The following is a 23130-nucleotide window of genomic DNA, read 5'->3' as shown; positions in this document are numbered from 1 at the left end:
TAACAGAGCAGTTTTGGTAGATGAATTGTTTGGATGGTCAATGGTGTCCGGTTGAGTTGATTTTTGGTGAGTAGTTAGAAGACCCATGGATCTACATGCCCACCAAATTTTGTGCATATTGGAGCAGTAGTTTGTGAGATATGAATAGAAAACAAAAGGGTACAGAATCTGCAATTTCGCTATGACTGCGATCATCCTTTGCATTAGATGGTTGTGTTTGTAATTCATGCCAAGAAATTACAACTTGTAGGTGTATTGCTATCAGACAACCCTCCATACCCTTGAGAAGACTAATTGCACCCCTATGTGCCTTGCCTTTGCCCTCTTAGATCAGCAATGCATGAGCAGTAAAGGTGTTCTAGAAGTCAAAATTGTGCCCTTGCAATTCGAAAGCAATTGGAAAGGTGTCAAACCGCAGATTTTCGGATTATGGTTTTTGAGATATTGATTGGCCTTAGAATGGAAGCCTCGACGACAAATGTAGTAAGAAAGCTGGTTTTGCTACGATGCAAGTCAACCCAACTTGCTGTGCAACTGCACCACGAAGGCAAATTGTACTCAACCTGCTTGGTAGTGAACTAGTCCCTAGTTTTGTGATTACTTGCAACTTGTGTTGTCCTCCAAGCCTCGCTAACATCCTTCTACGTCAATGGTTCTCCAATGCCGACATGCCTTTGGTACCTTATATGTGTTTTTACCCAAGAGGTTGCATCAGATTCCACCTAGATCACTGTTGCAACTTGGATCCAAAGGCTCCCTAAGGAATGATCATCGAGAACGTTGAGCCGATAGAGTCAGCTACTATGTTTACCACTCACTCAATAGACTCAGACCATACAATATTGTTATAAGAGAAAGAGAACTACACCCATGGAACATTATGTAGCTTTCCATCAGTTGGCATCAAATGACTAGATAGTTACAACCAGAATAGACATTGTCTGTTGGTTAGTCAGTTTTCCATAACCTTAGTGGATGTTTGTCGTATAGGATCTCATCCCTTATGAAAAGTTGTGCTCAAGCCACTTTTGTAGAGAACTACTTTTTAAACCTTGGGAACAAATATATCACCGTTGCAAGGAATATCCGTCAACAGGCTGCGGTCTAGTGCAAAGTCCATATGGTCTGTGCTATATCCACTTGGGAAGTAGATGCTGCAAGTATTTAGTCTATGTTTGTATCGCTCTTCGTACATCAAGGACAAAGTATGTAGGACATTGCTATCTTGGATTCCTCCCAAAGTAACAATACTTCATGAAGGCCAACGAAGGAAATTCTTCAGACAAAACTTACTACAAAGGACAAGTATCAGAAAGTGTCTTGACCAAATTAGCCTCTCTTATGCTTGAAGCTAGGTAGCCTAAAGCTATGGCTGATATTGGAAACGGGTAGCATGTCTCTCTTCCATAAAAGTCTTTCGTCCTGAATCTCGGGACGCGATTCTTTTAAGGGGGGAGGGCTATAACACCCCAGGTGTTTGCCACCAGTTAAGCAATGGGTTTGAGCTCAAGCATGGCATATTAAGTGATGATGAAGATGTCAAGGTCAAACCTATAGAAACGAGCCCCAACCTAAACTTGGATATTGCACCTTTGCTCGCCTATAGACCCCTTTTCAAGATAAATGCTTGGGTGGTGTGATTGGGATATCTTCATGTGTCTCACATCAATACCCATCTATATTGGGCACTCGAAAAGTTTCATGAAGTTTGGAATCAAAAAGTCACATGAAATGATAAGTTATATCCTTGTTGGAATGATTTTACTAAGTGCTTGAATTGCACTATTAAGTGAATGAGAACATGAGATGTCAACCAAACCTTGCAACCTTGCCAAAATGACTCTAGATGAACTCTACAACAAAAGTCATGAAAGGTTCATGTTGGGCAAATGCCAAGAAAATGCTCCAATGGATCAAAATGGATAATTTAAGCTTCATCGTGATCCTACTTTGGTCAAAGTAGAACAGTAGGTTCTATACTAGTTTTGAGGTTGAACCTTAAATGAAAGTTGTAGTCCATATCATGTAGAACAAACTTTGTTTTTGGACTAAGAGCTAGATCAGCTTGGAAGTAAGTCAAATCGAGGTCACAAGATCGAATTTGCTGTTGTTTTCAGCACTTAGAATTATTCCAAGTGTGGAATTCATTGTCATTAGGTTGGCAAGCCGCGTTCTTGAGTTTTTATTAAGCATCATGCTTTGACACAAAAATAGAAGTTGGAGATATTTCATTAGAGAAGAGCATGTAAAAAGTTGGGTCAAGTTTGATCATGTTTTGACCAACAAATTGGAGTCCTAACCGAGCAAGGCTTAATCCTTATTAAGTTGTTGACAGTGTCAACTTTGGACTTGATTAACCGCTAATCTACAACTCTAATGACTATACACTTTAAATAGAAAATGTACAGCAGTTCGCGGGCTTCAAACTTTGTTTTGGGCCCAAGGTCTAAATCGGCCCAGATCTGGCCCAATCCGGCGCTCACCTTGCCCACACCGACGCCCGCCACGTGCTCGGGGAAATGCCCGAACGGCGACGCGTGTTGTGAACGTGGCCGCCATGCGCCCCCGCCACTGCCGCGCGTCCCACCTCCGGCCACGCGCCACCTCGCCCCCTGCTCCTCCAAAACCGTGTGCTAGAGCTGCCCCACGCCTCCCTCTCTCTCGTGCTCTCCTTGCTCCCGTGCAGCCGTCCATGGCCGGCGACTCAAGCTCACTGCCGCCGCGTCCTCGCCGCTCCAAGCCCCCACGGCTGCAGCCACGTGCACCATCGCCTTGGCCTCGTCATGCTGCACCTCGCGTGCACGCTCGCCCAAGCCATCGGCCACCGGAGCACCGCCGCCGGTAAGCCACCGCCTCCGATCGAGCTCCGTGCTGCCACCGCATTTCCTTGCCTACGGCCTCCCGCCACCCAAATGGACCACATGACCACCTTCCTCTCACCACGCCGCCCCTCCTGCACTCCCCCATCGGCCATGCCACGCCCTGTAGCGCTGGTGCCGCCGGCGTGCGTGGCCAGGCCGCGTTGGGCCTCCGCGGAGCAAGCTGCGGCCACCTACGAGTGTGCACCAGCCTCCTGGTGCTTCTCCACCATTCCCCCGCCGCCGCCGGCCCTTCTCCGGCCCTTCTATGACTTAAATGAATAGTGCCAATAAGGACCTATTTGTAGTAAATTTGCTGAATCTTTGGAAATTCATAGTAATTCATAGGAAATTCGTAAAATAGCAAATGAGTACTTTTTGGAATCCTTGTGAAATTCTCTATGCACTAGATCTATAATATGGCATGTTTTAGTTTAAATATTTTGCGGTAAAAATAGATTTGTGCAGTAAGGTTGGAATTCTAGTTGAATTTGTTATTTTCCATAACTAAAGATCTAGGGCTCCAAATGAAGTGAAATTTTTGTGGCATGCTACTCATGTGATATTTGATGTGTGGTAAAAATTTCATGGTCATTGGTTGCTGCATGAGTGAGTTATTGGTTTATCTTGCTCTCACATGATTTCTTGCTTTAGCAACTTGTCCTTTTCATAGAGGTTGCTATACAAATTCAAATGGGGTAAAATTTGTACATTAGACTATTGAGAGTATATGTGGGCCATTGTAATTTTTGTAGAAGTTATTGTTCACTTTTGGTATATGTTCATTAAGTCACCTTGTTATCTAAAATAAATTAAGAAATGCATTAAAAGAATATATTTGGTCATGGACACTAGGTTTTCTGGTGTTCTTTAGTCATGTGTGACATGTTGGTAAAGTTGGTTTTTCCCAATTATGTGTTTGCAACATAAGTTAATAATTATTTTCTTGCCGATGTGGATTATGGATAGATTTAGGAACTTAGCAAAGTTCTTCATGATAATGTGCTTTGTTGTGAAACTTGTTTATACAAAAGTTGTAGATAATTTATGTATCTAGCTGCTGTTAAAATTTGGTATCATTTGGCTGAGTAGTGTTTGAGTTACAACTATTTAAAGTTAGAATACAGGATTTGTTGCTCTCTGTTTTGTATGAACCAGTTTCTGTAAAGGTATAATTTCGACCTACTTAACTTGGGAATCATGCTGTGATGGTTATAGATGAAATGTAGATAATTTCATAAGATTTCCAAAATGTCTTCTTGCAAGTCATTTGGATTTGTGTAACTCCAGTTATAGCTAAATCTTGTAGCTGCTGTTTGCATGTCCAGAAATTGGCAGATTCAAATTATAGTGTTTGCTTGTATATTGTTAAGTGTGACTTATGCCTTGAATGATGACTGAGTTAGAGCACCTGAGATCTTGGGAAACTTGTGCCATGCTTGATGTGCTTGCTCTCTATAGTTAGTGGTGTGATGCTAGTTAAATAGCTATTGGTGTCTATGTCTTGCATAATCTTGTGTTTGTCTTGAATGCTTAGGTGATGCATCTTGGGTTACCATTCTTCATATTCATACACATGCATCTTGCATCTCATTTAGGTACGCTATATGAACCACGTGAAGGACGTGATGTTGGAGCCAAACCTAAAGACGGTGCAAGCTAACGGAACTAACTTGTGTCGGATCCCAGGCAAGCCCCGGAGCATTCTAAGTCTCCTACTTTATAAAAGCAATTCTTTCTATATATGAGTTATATATTGTTGCATTAAGTTGTAGGAGTTGATTGAAACCATTGACGCATTTATTACTATCCTTGCCTACCTTATTACCTTTTTACCCTGTTAGGTCGGGATCGAATAACTTCTTAGCCTTGCTTAGACCGGTAGCGATCGGTGATTTCCGGTCACCTACATTTATAGGGGGTTACTGGAAGAATTTAGCTATGGAAAGAATGATATCCTAGAATTAGCCATGTGTGATGGATAATTGGAGACCGAACGGAAAAAGTTGGAGGCAACCAGACAGGGTTCTGGGGTGCTGTTAGTTTCCATCTGTGTCGATTAAGGACCGACCGTTGTTGGGCCTCGGGTCATGTTTAATGCATGCCTTACATTTAGCTGGCCGAATAAAGTACCTTTCGACCACAAAGCTGGGAGATTATTTGGGCCGAGTAGATTGCCCGCAGTGCACTATACTGGAGCAGGTGTGGTAGGACACGGGGGTGCGATGATAAGACCGAAAGGCAGTCGGTCGGCCCCTGGGTACATGTGGTTCCTGGCAAACTCAAGATTTTTCCTGGATAGTTGACTCGGTGACCGATACCTCACTTTAGCGGGTGAGTGAGGTTTGTACAAGGAATAAATCACCAGCTGGTTAGGAATCGATTTGAATCGCCATCGCTCCTGGATAGTGAGCACTTGACTCGAGCTACGGCATCGTAGTAATTATTATGGAACAATGATGGTTATCTAGATGGTATGGGATATGCTAAATCTAAATTGGTAACTGGATCGTTATTGGTTAATCAAGTGATTGCTATAGTACAGGGGCTTACCTAGATGGATAGGTCATAATAAAGATGATGCAAAGTTCTTAAAATGGTTTCTTCATGATAGCTTATGCTTTTCGCAAACAAGTCAGCTAGCCCACTAAAGAAAGCCATGCATAATCCTTGGTGTCGCTTTATTTTGGTTTAAGACGGGTAAGTCTAGCTGAGTACATTCGAGTACTCAGGGTTTATCCCACCTTGTTGCAGGTGATGCTCTCGACCTGTTGATGATGGTGGCTAACCGCCGGTGGGCTCGGTGATTCTATACTTACTTCTCATCTATATGCTTTTGTCGGACGATGTCACTTATGCTAGCAATATATTTGGAACTTATATTAATGTAATCATTTGAAAGCTATGTTGTTTTCACTAAGCAGTTTTGAAACCCAAACTGGTACTTTTATTTGTGAACCCATTTGTAATATTATTTCTACTGCAACCCTGTGTATGTGAGGTGTATTTGCTTAATCCCGCGATCTTGGTTGTGATGTTGATTTACCGAGGTCTTTCGGGACACTCAGCGGACTACCGGGTTTATATGAGTGAAAGTATGCGCGTGTCAACATGTTAGCGGGGAGTGCCGTACTTGATCTTGTATAAATTGGGCGGTTCTGTCACATGTGTCATATCGGCTAAGGGTTCATGGGAAAAATGGTTGCCCCTAGCTGAATTCTTGTACAATAATAGTTATCAAGAGAGTATCAAGATGGCATTGTTTGAAGCTTTGTATGGCTGGAAGTGTAGAACCCCGTTGAATTGGGTAGAAGCTGGTGAAAGGAGATATTATGGAATTGATTTTGTTCAAGAAGCCGAAGAACAAGTCCGTACTATCCAAACCCACATGGCCGCAACTCAAGCTAGGCAGAAAAGTTATGCTGATTGACATAGAAAACCTATTGAGTTTGAAGTTGGAGACTTTATTTATCTGAAAGTCTCACCCATGAAGAGTGTCCAACGCTTTGGTGTGAAGTGAAAGCTTGTGTCGAGATATGTTGGTCCATTTGAAATCATTGGGCAAAGTGGTAAGGTAGCATACAAGATCCAATTACCTCTAGAGATGAGTGCTATCTTTAATGTCTTCGCATCCCTGAAGAGAGAGTTCCACTGGGGGATATCGAGTTAAAATCTGATTTGACCTTTGAAGAAAAGCTGGTCCGAGTGATTGACACTCGTGAGCGAGTGACTCAGAGTCGGGTGGTCAAGTTTTACAAAGTCATGTGGAGTAATCAGGGTAGTGAACACGATGCAACATGGGAAAGAGAAGATTATTTGAGGGAAGGTTATAAGGAATTCTATTAACAATGGTACACTGGTCAAATCTCGGGACGAGATTTTTATAAGGGGGGAGGGTTGTAACACCCCAGGTGTTTGACTTCCACATTTGCACTTGCATTTCATTAACATGAGCATCATTCATCCATTCATGGGCTTATATCACATGAAACATGTTTTTGAAACATTGTAACATATCGTATATTTCATGTGTGTTGTTTTTATGAAATGAATAGTGTGCAACACCCAAGTGCAACATGTGCAACTCACTTTAGTGAAACATAGCTAGTTAGTACTATGCAACAAGATCATGAAACATGTGAAACATGACTATGAAACAAATGTAACATTTCATTGGTTTTTCATTGTTTCAGTACATACAGTGCTTGATTCTTGTGTGACCAATGTGTGATGTGGCTAATAATTCTCTTAAACAACTTAGTGACACCTAGAATGTCATTTGGAACATTGTTCATATTGATCATGTTGCCTAATTATGATTTCAAATAGTACTTTGACTTGTTTTGACCCCTGAACTCTTTTGTTTGTCTGTTTAAAAAGTGTAGCTTAGAGTGTTTGCATGTCTGAGCAACCTAAAGCAAAGTTGTAGCAAATTTTATAAGGAACAAACTTTGTTTAGAAGCCAAGTTATGAAAATGTGCACAACATGCTCAAAAGGGGCCCACAAGTTAGTGTTGAGGGCTGATTCAACACTTAGAAAATTTTCTAAGTCTAAAATGCAATGTCAGTTTGATCGAGCTGACTTTGGCTTGATATAACTCGAGATCCATTGAGAATTAGGTCTTGGTACTTTAACATGAATTGTAGCTGGTACTTAGGGCTACAACTTGTATCTTGACTATTTTCGCTAATAACCAAAGGATTAGGAGAAGAAGGTCCATCAAGTAACACTGTCAGGCTTGTTCTGGTTCACTGAAACACTGCTACAGTGTCAACAGAGTTCAGAAATCGATGGCCGTGTGGAGGACACTCATCGCCGACCACCTGATCACACAGGCTACGCGCCACGGTCGTCCTGGCACTGCTAGCCACGACTTGAACCCACGCCCGCCTGCCCAACCAGGTCGCCAGTCCATTTTTCATTTCCAGTTGCCTTCCCCGCTCGCCGTAGCATCGTAGCGCCACTCCACCGTTGCCGAGTAAGCTCCACCGTCGCCTAGCTCGCTCGCCGCTGCAAAAATGCGACCTCCAGCTTTACCATAGCTCTGCCGTATCCTCCTCTACCTCGTCGACCTTCTAGCCACGCCATCTGAGCCATAGGTGAGGGCCATTGGCCGTTTTTCCGTCGCCGTCTCCATGGCTGCACCTCGCTGGAGCAGAGCTCACCGCGGCCAACCACCACTAGGACCCCCTTGTCTTCCTTTCTCTGCTTAGTTAGCTCCATGGTGACCCCGTGAAGCTCATACTAGGCTTAGCAGTGACATTGGGGGCTCGCCGTCGTCGGTGCCTCACGCCGGAACTCCGTTGTGCCACCTTCACCAGCGACGAGGCACCTCCGATGAGCCTTAGGTCTTGCCGGTAGCACCAATCGACTCGTCTCATCACGTAGATCACGTAGGTGCCCTCGATGTCACCGGAATCCTCACCGTCGGTGAGCTAGACCACCGCCACGCTGTCGCATGCCGTCTCCCCTGTTTTTGTCTCACTGACCAGCGGGCCCTGCTGACACGCGGGTCCCATGCGTCAGTGACTACTGATTCAAAAGCCAGTTCAATTAATTCCAGTTTGGATGCTGTTTTGTGAATTTTGTAACTCCAAATGTGTAGATCCAAATGGTGTGATTCAAATTTTGGTAGAATCACAGTGAAGTCTAGTATTTAGGAAAAATATGACATGAGCACTTGAAGTGAAAATTTTGGATGAATTAAATAGGAACTTGAAATGTGTTTTTATATGCATGCAAACTTGTTTAAATTATATCTTGAGTGTCTGTGCTCCAAAAATTATGAAATTTTGTGGGTAAGCTATTCTTACTTAGTAGAAGCTCTGTTAAAAATTTGAGAGTCATTGCATGTATGGTTTTTGAGTTATAGATTTTCCTTTTATCATTGATTGATACTTGTGTGAATTTTTGTAAAGTATCTAGGAATCCTATGACCATGAAACTTTGTGGGTAGTATCCTAGTACCTTAAGGATGCTAGGAAAAATATAAAATCTGTTGCTTGACACTTTTCACTAAGTTTTCATATATGTTTACCATTTCCTCTAATCAATTAAATAAATTAAGAAAGGTATTAAAAGAAATGTTTTGGTGATGAACACCCTACTTTCTGGTGTTCTTATGATATGTGTAATAAGTGAGTAAAGTTAGTTTTGTCCAATTATGTGTTTACATCATAAGTTAATAATTATTTGTTTTCATTATGTCCTTCTGGACAGTTCTGGGGACTTTATAAAGTTCTCCATGGTAATTTGGTTTGCTGTGAATGTGATGAATACAAAAGTTGTAGATAATTTAAGTATCTAGCTCCTATCAAAATTTGATGGCATTTGGCCTAGTAGTTTAAGAACTACAGCTGTTTAAAGTTAGGTTCCAGTTTTACCGGTTCTTTGTCTTGTTAAGACAGATATCTATTGATTAAAGAGTTCGTCCTGGTAAAGGTTGGAATCATCCTTTGAGGTCTGAAAATGAATTGTAGACAATTTGATAAGATTTCCAAATTGTCTTGTTGCATGTCATTTGGATTTCTAAATCTCCAGTTATGGCTAGTTTACTGTACCGCTATATAGTCTCCATTTTGCTGAAATACAAATGCTTGAGTGTATGCTTCGTTGCCACGCCCTCGTTGATTGTTTAAGGGATAGCCTAACTTGAGAACATGCTTAGGTGCAGGTGCTAGGTCATTAACTGAAGATGAGCAATTATACATTAGGTTGTATATACTTGGTAAGTAAAGTGATTTGAATAGAGCTTAAGTTGGAATATGCGGACTACAGTGAGCATGTGCATTCCCCGAGCATCCCTGACTTCATTCATGTGCATCCATGATATTTATCTTGCGCATTCATGCAATAGGTGTGCCGAAGGGAGTGACGTTGCTGGAGTTCGAGGGAGCCAACCAGGAGGAGGAGCCCGAGGTGCAGGAAGCCAATGAAGCAGCCGCCGAGGAGGAGTTGCCCGAGTGCCCTGACCACCGTCTGTCCTCTTTCCTAAAAGGCAAGCCCCGGAGCATATTAAGCCTCCTATGTTTTTACAAATACATTGAGTGTATTTTATTCGTTGATGATGCATTAAGTATAGGAATTGGTTGGAACCAATTGTTGCATTATATATCCCTCCTTGTCCAGATATCACACTGGAATCCTATTTAAGTTCAGGAATGAGTTAAATGCTTAGCCATGCTTAGTGTGGTAGAAGTCAGGTGATTTCCTGTCACCTATGAGCTTTAGGATGAGGTGGATCACGGTTGGATATATTTGCTATCGTGGAAAAGAACCATGTTAATAATGAATTAAGACCGGGCGGAGTCTTGTGTAGGTTTGGACATAGTGACTCTATCCAAGTTGTTTAAGGACTGATACACTATACGTCCTTATGTCATGTTGAATGTAGCCTAACACTTAGCTGGACGGATAAGTCGTTCCGACCGCGAAGCCTAGTAGCTCGATTCAGGCTGGGGACGTGAGCAGGGGTCCACAATCTGGATGAAAGTAAGGATGGTAGGGAGCCATTGGCATAAGCCCAAGGGCAGGTTAAGTCACCGAGCACTCATGGCATAGTGGTTCTCTGATTTTGCAGCACTGTTCGGACTCGCGACTTTTGAATTGTACCAACGGTGACTTGTTTGCGACCCTGATGGGGGAAGCAAGGTTTGTGTTAGGAATACCCCTCCAGCTGGATAGGAATCGATTTAAATTGCCGTCTCTCCCGGATAGTGAGAACTTGACTAAGCAGCGGCAATGTAGATTCAATTAATTTAACGATATGGTTAAATGGATGATGATGATAATGTTGCCACGATTTATACCTGATATGGTTATTAATGTTTGCATCTTAATCAAATGATTGCTTAGTACAGGTGCTAATATAGATGACAGGCTAATGGCTAAAAGTCACTGCTAGTTTAGGTTAAGAGTTGATCATTATTACTTATGCTTTTCTGCAAAAAGAAAGTGTCAGCCAGATCCACTAAATTAAGCTATGCATAATCCTTAGTGTCATTTGTTTTGGTTTACGACGGGTAAGTCTAGCTGAGTACATTCTCGTACTCAGGGTTTATTCCCTCTTGTTGCAGATGACCTTCTATATCAGGGATTCTGTAAGTATTGTCTCCACCTGGCGGGTGATGAAGACTAGATCATGGGCATGATCTCTGTTTCTCTTATCTGAATGCTTTTGCAGGTTGTGATCAGCGAACCAATATTTGTATTTGAACTCGGGTGTGTAAGTTAAACTATTTGCTTCCGCATACTTTACAAGACTTGTTTTGTAATAACGATGACTCTGAGATGATGTAATCTATTTGCAAACGTCTGCGAAATGTTGTAACGTACGATATGTTATGTTGAATTACTGTGATCTTGGTTGTATGCAAGTTGGTTTGAAATCCTTCGAGATTTCAGTTGACTACCGGGTTTATATGGGCTCAAGTTCGAGAATTTGATTGTTTCGGCGATTTTTTTTGTACTTGTGCTCTTATAAATTGGTTGGTTCTGTGACAGGAGGCCGGTAGGCAAGGATGGAGATGGCTTCCCCAAACCTAAGGAGTGCATCATGATCTTCGGTGGGTCCGATATCATTTGGACGAAACGCTAGCACAAGGTGCGTTATAGGGAGGCATGCACTGTCGAGATGACCATCCCCTCCTTCCTCAGCTAGTCGGAATCTCCGATCACCTTCGATTAGAGGAACCATCCCTCCCATGTCGCAAGACTGGGATGCTACCCGCTCATCGTCAACCCTATCGTTCGCAAGAAGCGCCTCACCAAGGTGCTGATGAACGGAGGCAGTGGCCTCAACATTCTCTATGTCGACCCCCTCGATGCCATGCACATTCCTCGGTCGAAACTAAGCCTAGCAGGTTCTCCCTTCCATGGGGTGATCCCAGGAGCGTAGGCATACCCACTCAGGTAGATCGATCTATCCGTCACGTATGGCAAATGAGCCAACTTCCACTTAGAGGTCCTCACCTTTGAAGTGGTGGACTTTCTAGGGTCCTACCACGCTATCTTGGGGCGTCCATGCTATGCCAAGTTCATGGTGATCCCCAACTACACCTACCTCAAGCTAAAGATGCCAAACGGCGTCATCACTATAAGTAGTGCCTTCTCGCACGCCTTCATGTGCGACTGTGAGCATTTCAAGATCGCCACCGCAGTTGTCAACTCATTTGAGCTCCTACGGCTCGGGGAGTCATCAACCCCAACAGTACTGGACTACAACAAACCGACCTCCTCGATGGCCTTCTGCCTGCTTGAGGAAACCAAGGCGGTGGGTGTCGATGCCACCGACCCAACCAAGGTGGTGCGGATCAGGACCCAGCTCCCGGCCAAATAGGAATGTGAGCTCATCGACTTCCTGCACGCCAATCATGATGTCTTTGCATGGCAGCCTTCTAAAATGTCGGGCACGCACTGCACCTCATCCCGGGCTCAAAGCCCACCAAGCAGCACCTGCATCACTTCGGCGATGAGAGACGTAGGGCAATAGGCGAAGAGATTGCCAAACTCCTGGTAGCTAGATTCATCAAAGAGGTATTCCACTTCGACTGGCTTGCTAATCCTGTTCTTGTTAAAAAGAAGACCAGGAAGTGGAGAATGTGCGTTGATTATACTGGCCTCAACAAAGCATGTCCAAAGGATCACTTTCCTTTGTTGCGCATAGACTAGATAGTTGACTCCACCTCGGGTTGCGAGATCCTCTCCTTTCTGGATGCCTACTCAGGCCATCACCAGATCACGATGAAAGAATCTAATCAGCTCGCAACCTCGTTCATCACCCTGTATGGTTCATACTGCTACATAACCATGCCTTTTGGCCTAAAGAACACTGGCGCCACCTACCAAAGGTGCATGCAGCAATGCTTCACCAACCAAATCGACCCGCTCGATAAGCCTGATCAAGCCGAGCAGCCAAAACCAACAATTGCCATCTATATTGATGACATAGTGGTCAAAACAGCTCAAGCTTGAGACCTGATCACAAACTTGTCTGTGACAATCATGAACCTCTAAAGGTTCAACATCAAGCTGAATCCCAAAAAATGTGTTTTCGGGGTTCTGAAGGGGAAGCTGCTTGGATACATCGTGTTTGAGCGCGGCATCGAGCCCAACCCTGAAAAGATCATGGCCATCTCCAACATGGGCCCCATATGCAACGTCAAAGGCGTACAAAGGCTCACCAGCTGTCTGGCTGCCCTGAGCCGCTTCATCTCCTGGCTCGACAAATGGGGGATGCCACTCTACAAGCTCCTCAAAAGGATGGACGCCTTCATCTAGACTAAGGAAGCCCAGTAGGCTCTCGAAAGCCTCAAAGTGTCCCTGACGTTGGCCCCAATCCTCGTCGCTCCTGAATGGGGAAAACCCCTCCTCCTTTATGTCGTGGCAAGTAACCATGTGGTGAGTGCTGCCCTGGTCGTCAAAAGGGAGGAGCCGGGACACCAGCTCAAGGTTTAGCGACCTATATACTTTGTCGGAGAGGTACTTACCGACCCCAAGGTTCGATACCCCTAGGTGCAGAAACTCCTATACGCCATGCTAATGGCAACCAGGAAGCTTCTGCACTACTTCACCGACCACGAAGTTGCGGTCATCACTTCATACCCGCTCGGAGACATCATCCACAACCACAACGCCACGGGGCGGATCTCCAAGTGGGCTCTCGAACTCATGGGCCATGACATTAGGTACACCCCTCATACCGCTAATAAGTCTCAGGCTCTCGAGGATTTTGTCGCCGAATGGATGGAGATCCAGCTACCGTCCCTAGACGTCACCCATGAGTACTGAATAATGTACTTCAACAGGTCAGTAATGGCGCCTGGCTCGGGGGCTAGAGTGGTTCTAATCTCCCTGATGGGTGTAGACTCCGCTATGCCATCCGCCTCCATTTTTTGGCCTCAAACAACGCCACGAAATACGAGGCCCTCATCAACGGACTACGCATCGCCATCGAGCTAGGTGCTATGCGACTCTACATTCACGGTAACTCGGAGTTGGTCGTTGATCAAGTCATGAAAGAATCCTCCTACAAAAGCCCCTCATGGCAGCATACTACTAGGAGGTGCACAAGCTCGAGGACAAATTCTAGGGGATCGAGCTGCACCATGTCCCCTGAAAGGACAACGATGTCGCTGATTTTCTCGCAAAACTGACCGCCAGGAGAGACCCATCCCCAAGCGGGATCTTCATCAATGACCTCCACGAGCCATCCACTCGCGTCCTTGAAGGTCCAACCCAGACACACCCTGATGCCAAGCCAGTGCCCAGGGTCTCCAACCCCAGCGCCAAGCCAGCGCTCGGGGGCTCCGATCCTAGTACCTCCATGATGGCGTCATCCGCCGATGTTGCTGTATTGGCACTCGATCAAACCGACTGGCGAGCGCCGCTACTCACCTACCTCCTCAAGGAGGTTCTCCCACCCGAAAGGACTAAAGCTCAATGGATCGCTCGACATGCCAAAACCTTTATCATGCTTGGTGATGTACTATACAAACAGAGTCCATCGGGAGTGCTCATGAAGTGCATCCCCACCGACCAGGGGAAGCAGCTCCTCCTCGAGGTCCATGGTAGGATTTGTGGACATCACATGGCCCCAAGGTTGTTGGTCGGAAAAGCCTTTTGCCAAGGTTTTTACTGGCCCACCACACTACGAGATGCAGAGGAGGTCATCCACAAATGTCAAGGATGCCAGTTCTATGCTCGGCAAACACATTTGCTGGCACAGGAGCTTCAAACCATCCCCATCACCTAGCCATTCATGGTCTAGGGCCTTGACATGGTAGGACCCCTCAAAAAGGGCCCAGGCGGTTTCACTCACCTACTCATAGAAGTCGACAACTTCACCAAGTGGAAAGAGGCCAAGCCCATCACCAACATCTGCTCGGAAGAGGCGGTCAAATTCTTCCTCGACATTATCTACCGGATCAGTGTTCCTAATTGTATCATCACTGACCATGGAACTAACTTCACTGGAAAGAAGTTCCTAGATTTCAGTGATGGATACGGCATTAGGATCGACTAGGCCTCGGTCGGACATCCATGAACTAACGGTTAGGTCGAGCATGCCAATGGCATGGTCCTCCAAGGACTCAAGTCACGCATCTTTGACCGACTCAACAAATATGCCGGACGATGGGTGGCAGAGGTCCCAGCAATCATCTAGAGCCTAAGAATGACCCCAAACTGATCCACAGGGTTCACACCCTTCTTCCTGGCTTACGAAGCTGAGGCAGTGTTGCCCTCTAACCTCGACCACGATGCCCCAAGAGTGAAGGTTTTTGATCACGACCGAGCCATGGAGGCTCAGCAAGACGCAGTTGACCTGCTCAAGGAAGCCCGCAAAACTACCATCATCCACTCTGCTCGCTATCAGCAAACTCTCTGCAGGTACCATGAAAGAAAGATCAGGGGGAGAATCCTTGAAGTCGGTGATCTCGTACTCCGAAGGACCCAATCGACAAAGGAAAAACACAAACTCTCTCCACCATGGGAAGGACCCTATACGGTGACCGAAGTAATCTGACCGGGCACCTACCAACTAGAGGATGACAATGGCAATGTTCTCACCAACACTTGGAACATTGAACAGCTATGTTGTTTTTGCCCCTAAAATTTGGTCTTATCGCTTTTTAGTCAACACTTGCTCCTGTAAGGCACCCTGGCCCGAACAGTCTCAGCGCAGATCGCTCAGGGGCTACATGAGGGTATAATACCAAATATTAACTCTCTTTTTTATTGTCACATGGTAAACAACTTTGTCCCCGAATGGAAGCGCATTCCTTTTCCTTTGATTATCCTATGTAACTTTGTTCTTACTCCTAATTGAACGCACCCCGCCACGACCTGCGGTTACAAGCAGTCTAGCCCTGCAGGCCATGCCTAGGTTCTTAAAAAAGTTGTAGCCTACGAAACTAATGGGCAGGTGCGAAAAAGAAAGGACAAAAACAATAGCTACGCTAGGGTAAAAACAAGGAATGGATAGTGATTCTATCACAAAGAATAGGACTGATATATTCATTGATACAAAAACTGTTCACATAGGGGCTCACCCACAAAATCAATTATTACATTTTTTGCTAAAAAACTACTTCCATTCCAAATACTACTATGACTACTCGACGACATCGCATGACACTAAAGGAAAATGGCACTCGCCGCTGGACATAATCACCGCTACAGGGGCCCCTGCCTGGTTTCGCTCACGACTTTGGTGAGCGTAACGGGTACCTCAAGGGACCCGCTCGGTTCCCTTCGCTCAACTTCGGTGAGCGCAACAGGTACCTGAAAGGCGCCGCACCCATAGATGCTCAGCAGAAGAGCATGGGGCTCTAGACCTTCTCATGCAGTCGAGGCAGCTCCTGGGTAGGGACGCCGCCACCGAAGTATGGCCACCATGGCTAGAAGAGATCTCATCAAACTTTATGAACTGGCCAACCTGAGCAGCTACAGGCGTGGAACCCTCCACCAGCACAATCCTAGGCAACTTCCCCTCTGCATATGGCTCCATCCCGAAGAAGGCCTCGTAGACGAATCTAGCACGCCACCCCCTTCGGCGGAAGCCGCCACTTCTTAGGCAAAGACAACCAGCACTGCCTCGGGCAGCCTCCAGCTCAACATCGTGCTCCGAATTCATGAAAGGATCTATAAGTCCTCCCCTCGCTTACCATCTCTCTCACTTAGGAACCACCGTGGCATATAGGCACTCTTGGTGAGGAGGAAGAAGGAGGAGAGACAATAGTTGGAGAATAGGCAAAGGACTATGATGGAGAGCCCTCTCCCTCCCCCTATTTAAGGAAGAAACATGGTAGCTGAAGAGGGGCAAAAGATCAGAGCAAAAAACTCTCTTCCTTCCCCCATTCAATGTGGATGGGAAACGATGGGACACACCCTGACCGATGGGACGCACGCTGGCCAATGGAACGACGCTGGGTCAGACGGAATGCCGCCTGGTGAGACGAAACGTGGCCTAGGTATGGCCCACCACTATCACACAACCAGGCGCGAAAACCAAAATATCACCACACGCATGTAGCTCTCTGCACCCCAGGTAGGACTTGGAAAAACCCAAAGCGGGATCTCCGCCAAGAGAGACCATCAGGCTTCCTAAGTCATTCAAACGGCTCAAGAAAATACACCGAGAGATAGGTAGGAAGCAAAGGGATGCCCCATGTAGGCCATGCCGACTCCGTCACGAATGACGAGCACAGGTCCTGATCAGACGTTTCCGACTAAAGCTCTCCAAAACCCCATCACTCAAGTCATCAAGGTAAAAACTACCAACCCCCTCTATTTCTTTATAAATCATTTCATGCATCCATATGCGCATTCATTCCATACGCCTGGACCTACTGGACGATTCGGGTCCTGAACCGCCCGGGGGCTCGGGAACTAAGCAGCGCACGTGCAGCGAAATGCGTCACAACGCTCCATGTTGCGTCACGAATCAGTGGTTGCCTCATTCGACATAAGCAACCAATAGAGCTAGGGGAGAAAAACATAGATGAGCCTCATGCGGCCCTCGCCCAGTCTGGCAGACAGGGTCATCTCAACCTTCTCGTTCGATCCTAAACCTCTTGCCAAGCCCATAGAATCTCCATCGAGGGGAGGCCATTAGGCCACCTGGGTCGGTCTCCAGAATGACCCAGGCATCTACCGGGTTGTAGGTAAAGGAGCAGTGGAATGTCACAAGAGGGCTATGCCAACCCTGTCATGAATGACAGACCCAGATTCCACTCGATCATACTTGTTAGCAAACTCACCGAGCACGTCACTCGAGCCCGAGCGATCGGGACAAGCAACAAAACTCAGCCCCTCTGGTTGTGAGGAACAAAGGATGGGGTAATGCACATAACTCACACTGACCCCTACTAAGGCCCAACAAGGCACGGGGGCTCAAGACACAAAAAGCCTACATCTATGACCCCGAACTCACCCCTTCTGACTGTGCTCCAAACACCTGGGTCTGTGACCCCGATCTCGCCCCATCCGGCTATGCTCCGACTGCGCTCTAAACACCTGGGTCTGTGACCCTAATCTCACCCCAACCGACTACGCTTTGACTGCGCTCCAAAACACCTAGGTCTACGACCCTGATCTCACCCCATCTGGCTACGCTCTAACTGCGCTCCAAAAACTACCTGGGTCTACGAACCTGATCTCACCCCATCAGGATCCACGAGCACCACCCTGTCACCTCGCCTGATCCCTAAACTAGCAAACTAACTGCCTCGACTGTGCGGGCTAGACTGAGGCCAGGATCCACGAGCACCGCCTTGTCACCTTGCCTGATCCCTAAACTAATGAACTAACTGCCTCGCCTGATCCTGTGGTGCGCACCAACGCTAGGATCCACGAGCTCTGTCTCATCCGATCCCCACGCCTAACTGCCTTGGCTGCACAACGACACCTTGGTTGATAAACTTTGTCTCAACTAAAAACATGCACACACACGCTCGCTAACAAAACACCCCCCAAATGGTTCCGCCCGAACCACCCGGGGGCTCGGGGGCTACACCCGCCGTCAAGGCAAAAATCCTCTAGATGATTCTGCCCGAATCGCCCGAGGGCTCGAGGGCACCTTCGGGTTCATAAACCCAGGGTCCCTCGCAGATCGGCTTCCCCGCAAAGGGCCGGCCCAAGCAGACAATGCACAACTCATGTGCCGGCCCAAATACCTGAGCAACAGGCCGAGGGAGTGATCCAATCTCCGACCGAAAGATCAGGCCGAGGAGGAACAACACCCATTTTCTGACTCCGACCCACCTCTCCGACTAGAGCACTTGCTTCGGTCACCAGCCCACCTCTGGATGACCTCTTCAACCGGAAGACCTGACCAAAAGCACCGCTTTCGACTCCAACCCTGCACTCTCCGACCGGGGATGCACCCAGCACCTGCTCACCGCTCTTCTCCAACTGGCATGATTAGAGCCAACTAGGATCAACTGACCGGGGACACCCACTTGGTAGGGATTAGGAGACGTGCGGAGAAAAGCGAGGCGAGGCGCACAAGTCAAACCACGGTACCAGGGACCGTACCTGCACGGAACAGTACTCTCCAGTATTGTGGGCGCCATTGACTCTATAGTATTGTGGGCGCCATTGACTCCCATATGGTAAGGCTCCCCCCACATGACCTTTAGGCATCGACAGTGTGTGGGCGCCAGAATTACTGTACCGAGTGAATATGGTGAAAACCCCTCACATGCCTCTGGGCATCAACAGTATAGTAGATACCGACATCTGCCATACCTGAACAAGATGACATAACCTCCCACATGCATCTGACATTCTATAGTGACATCAATAGTGTTGTGGGCGCCTACCATTATCTTGTACCCGTCGGCATGGGCAACAAGGCTTAGAAGCATTCGTACTCTCTCCCTCTCACCTGTAAGGCCATCCCCTTCATCTATAAAAGGGGATGCGCTCTCTCCCAATAGACCAAGTTGATTCAAGCTCAGTCCCTTTAGATTCATTAGATCGATCAAGTTCACTAGCTCACAACCATAGAATCGCCAGGTTCAGACCTCAAGCACACGCTTGAACACTTAGCTCATAGCGGAGCTCCTGTCGCTCTCGGCCCTTTCGACCAGACCTCTTGTACACCCCATCTTTCTCCCTCTCATTTGTAACCCCACTGCAGACTTCGAGCACCTGGGCTCAGGAATAAAGTCACCGACCGACTCAAAATGGACGTAAGGCACGTTGCCTGAACCAGTATAAATCCTGTGTCATTGAGTGCTAGGCCACCTCTGATCATAACGTACGGCAAAACTATAAATATTTACATGTTGGTCACTTTCTGCACTAACACATGGTATTGGGTCAGTCCCATCCCTTCAATACACCCCTCCCAACAAGCTAATAGGCTAGGATACTCAGCCAGAATGAGCTCATTAGTTTCACGGTAAGAACGAGTTATCTGACCATTATGTGAGGGTACATTCAATCTCAACCAAGGTACAAGCAACGAAGCAGTCCTTAAATGACACATGCGGGATCAAACACAGGCCAAGCCTGCCCAACAACAACAATAACAAACACCAGATCCCACCCGGTCTCCATTTCACAACCTTCACATGATTCATATGGGTAATCAGAGAGATAAGTAACCATCCTATATCTTGTAGGTGATAGGAATCACACAGCTTCTACCGGTCTAAGCATGGCTAAGCATAAAACGACCTACACATACTAGTAAGGGTGTACGTATATATATTGTGGACAAGGTAGGTCATGCAGTAATGGGTTTCAAATCAACTCCTATAACTTAATGCACAATACAAAATATATACTCAAGTATAGTTTTTAAAAGAGAGGTAGGAGGTTTAGAATGCTCCGGGGCTTGCCTGAGGGTTCAACATAATGTCAGTTAGTTACCTTTTCTTCGGTTCGGCTAGTATCTCCAATCCTAGGTACACTCTGGTCAGTCCTTCCATCTTCTGTATTTGTCCACCAAACACCATCTTCTGTCTTGGCTCCATCATCACGTCCATGTGCTCATCATCTACTGAGATGCAACAATGCAAATGCATGAACATGAAGAAAGGAAAACACAAGACAAGCATGAGGTCACACAAGATAGACAAAAGCACTAAGTGAGATGAAGTGTTAAGCAGCACACAACCTACTATGCTAAGGTAGGAAAAACAACACCAAAGCATTCACTCACAAATTAAATTAAGTTATTGCAAGCATTCAGGACCACACATTAGTTCCATAAGTTGAGCACTATTATACAAGAAGGTTGCAAGATGTTTCAGGTTGGTTAACTTAACTTTATGATGGACATGAGCCAATCCTTAGCAAACATATAAACAACATCAAGCTAAAGCACTCAAACTTAAGTAAGGCATTTTTTGGACTGCAGCACAATAGTCACTTCATTTAACCACAAATGGAGTTATAAGAATCCAGTAAAGGTGTTCTTGGACTTTCAAGAAATATTAAGAAATTATCTGCAACTTTCTTATTATCACCAAGAGTTGATTCATTAGTTAACAAGGTCAAACATCACAATGTTTGAGATCTGCGCCGACATGGACAGAATTATGACAGGAACTTCAGAAATGTGTATCTGGAGTTCTAGTCCAACCAAAGTTATGTTCTTTAACATTTTAAAAAGGCTAGGACTACAACTTTTTAGTTGTCATGAAAAGGTCATTCACTGGTTAACTAAACCAAAAAGCATAAACTTTCAGGTCTGTATAGAACACCTGCAAAACCTGACATGCAATTTGTAAAATCTATAACTCCTAAACTTGTTGGCCTAAAATCATGAAATTTTAGGAAAACCAAGAGAATCAAGTTATCTACAACTTTTGTATTCACAAAATTCACAGAGAACATCATTTTCATCAAGAAATCAACACCACAACAGAAACTGCTCTAGTAGCCATAACAGCACACATGTGACAAGGTTCTTCCTGTGTTTCTTTAACAAGATAACATGTGCATAAGTTAATTACATAGCTCACAACTATTATGAAACTAGCCAATTAACATTAGTCATGACTACATGAAAACACACTAAACACATCTCTAAACATGGAGGTTACATAGTGATGTTCATTTCTCATTTTTATTCTATGGGCACTTGTTTACTAATTAGCAAACATAGACAACATATAAAGGAAAGCAACCTGCCCCCCTAGGTGATTTAGGAGCTGATCTTACCAATACACAAACATTCACTAGCATACACATAGCACATACATTTGAGTAAGAGCTAAAGCAAAGACTAAAAACTTGCATGAGCAACATAATTATTAGTGGTTATATAACAAGAGAGCATATGTAAATGTCATTCAAAAGCTCAAACCAAAATCAGCATAGTTCAACCACCTCCTCAATTTATTGCAAGCAAAGGAGCAATCACAAAACTTATATACAAGAACCTACTAATAAACTTGCAACATCCAATTTTATAATAATACAACATATATATTAATTATAGGTGATGTTGCAAACATAGAGCTTGTAGCTATGATTTTTATCATGATAGGTGATGACAAAACATGGCTACTGCAAAGATATTACATGCTCAAGTTGCATAATTTATTTATTACAACGAAAACAAGTTTTAATTGCACCTAAGCATGTGAGAGCAAGATAAATCTATGACTCAACATTTTCTACAAACACATGGCTATATTAAGGTTTCTTAGGTCACAACAACACCATACAAAGCTAGTGGAACAATATTTTACATTTTTACATACTTATATTATTCATAAATCATTTACTAAGCACTAAACAAGTTAAATCAACAACTCAGTCATGCATGCACCAATGAAACTGATATTTTTACCACAGATCAATCACATCATGAACAACTTATCATAAAATTTGCACATCAAAAGGAGGATAGAAACTACAGATATGAATTTATCCCTAGGAAGCATAGGCAAAAATCTAGAGCAAAATTCTTCTAATAACACGTGCAAGATTATACATCCACTGCATAGGTATTATTTTATTATCGGTCCTTTGTGAAACCATAAAGAACCAAATCATGTTCTCTCCTGGTGTCCATTTAAGTTTGGCCGCCACTTTATGTGGCCAACTTGGGGGCCATATATATTTGATTTATGTTTGCTACGTACCATATTGGGTATTAATTTTTTCACGTTATGCTTTTCAGTCTCTGGTGCACACTACAATGATCTTTGTGTCTTTGTAGCAAGGACACAGGCGGCTAGCCCGCAAACCTATATATATTGGTTTAATTTTCTAGGTTTGGTAACCTAGAAACTTAAACCTATATATACGGATTTGTGGCTAGCCACTTGCTTCTCTACTCTCAGCAATAAAACGCCATCAAAGTAACCAGATGTGTGAACATCAAAATTTGAGCTTTTGTGTGTGCAATTCTGCATCAAATGACTCCAGCACCTCGCCAAAGGTAGACTAATGAAGAACACAAAGGTAGTAAAAAGCTTCTGAAACTGATCATCAGTAGAAATTTATATATTTTTAAAGCTATATATCTTAAACTGAAGATAGTGGCATTTTAATTGGCAGAAACAGCCTTATTTCTGGAAACACTTTCAGTACACCTTTTTGTACGCAACCAATTAAAGTAAATTATATGCAATGCATACATACGAGCCAATGATCCAAATAAATATTGGGGGGTGTTTAGTTTGTGAAATGAAATGGTTCATCATCATTTTACTCCTCGTGTTGAGACTACACAAACTGAAGACGTGTCTTCGCTGCACGATTTCCGCCCATCGCCGTGCAGCTAGCGTTTTGTGGTGGCCCGTGGCC

Source organism: Miscanthus floridulus, chromosome 2 (genome assembly GCF_019320115.1).
Source record: "Miscanthus floridulus cultivar M001 chromosome 2, ASM1932011v1, whole genome shotgun sequence".
Lineage (NCBI taxonomy): Eukaryota > Viridiplantae > Streptophyta > Magnoliopsida > Poales > Poaceae > Miscanthus > Miscanthus floridulus.
The sequence above is the reverse complement of the archived record's forward strand: the minus strand, read 5'-3'. Positions refer to the sequence as shown.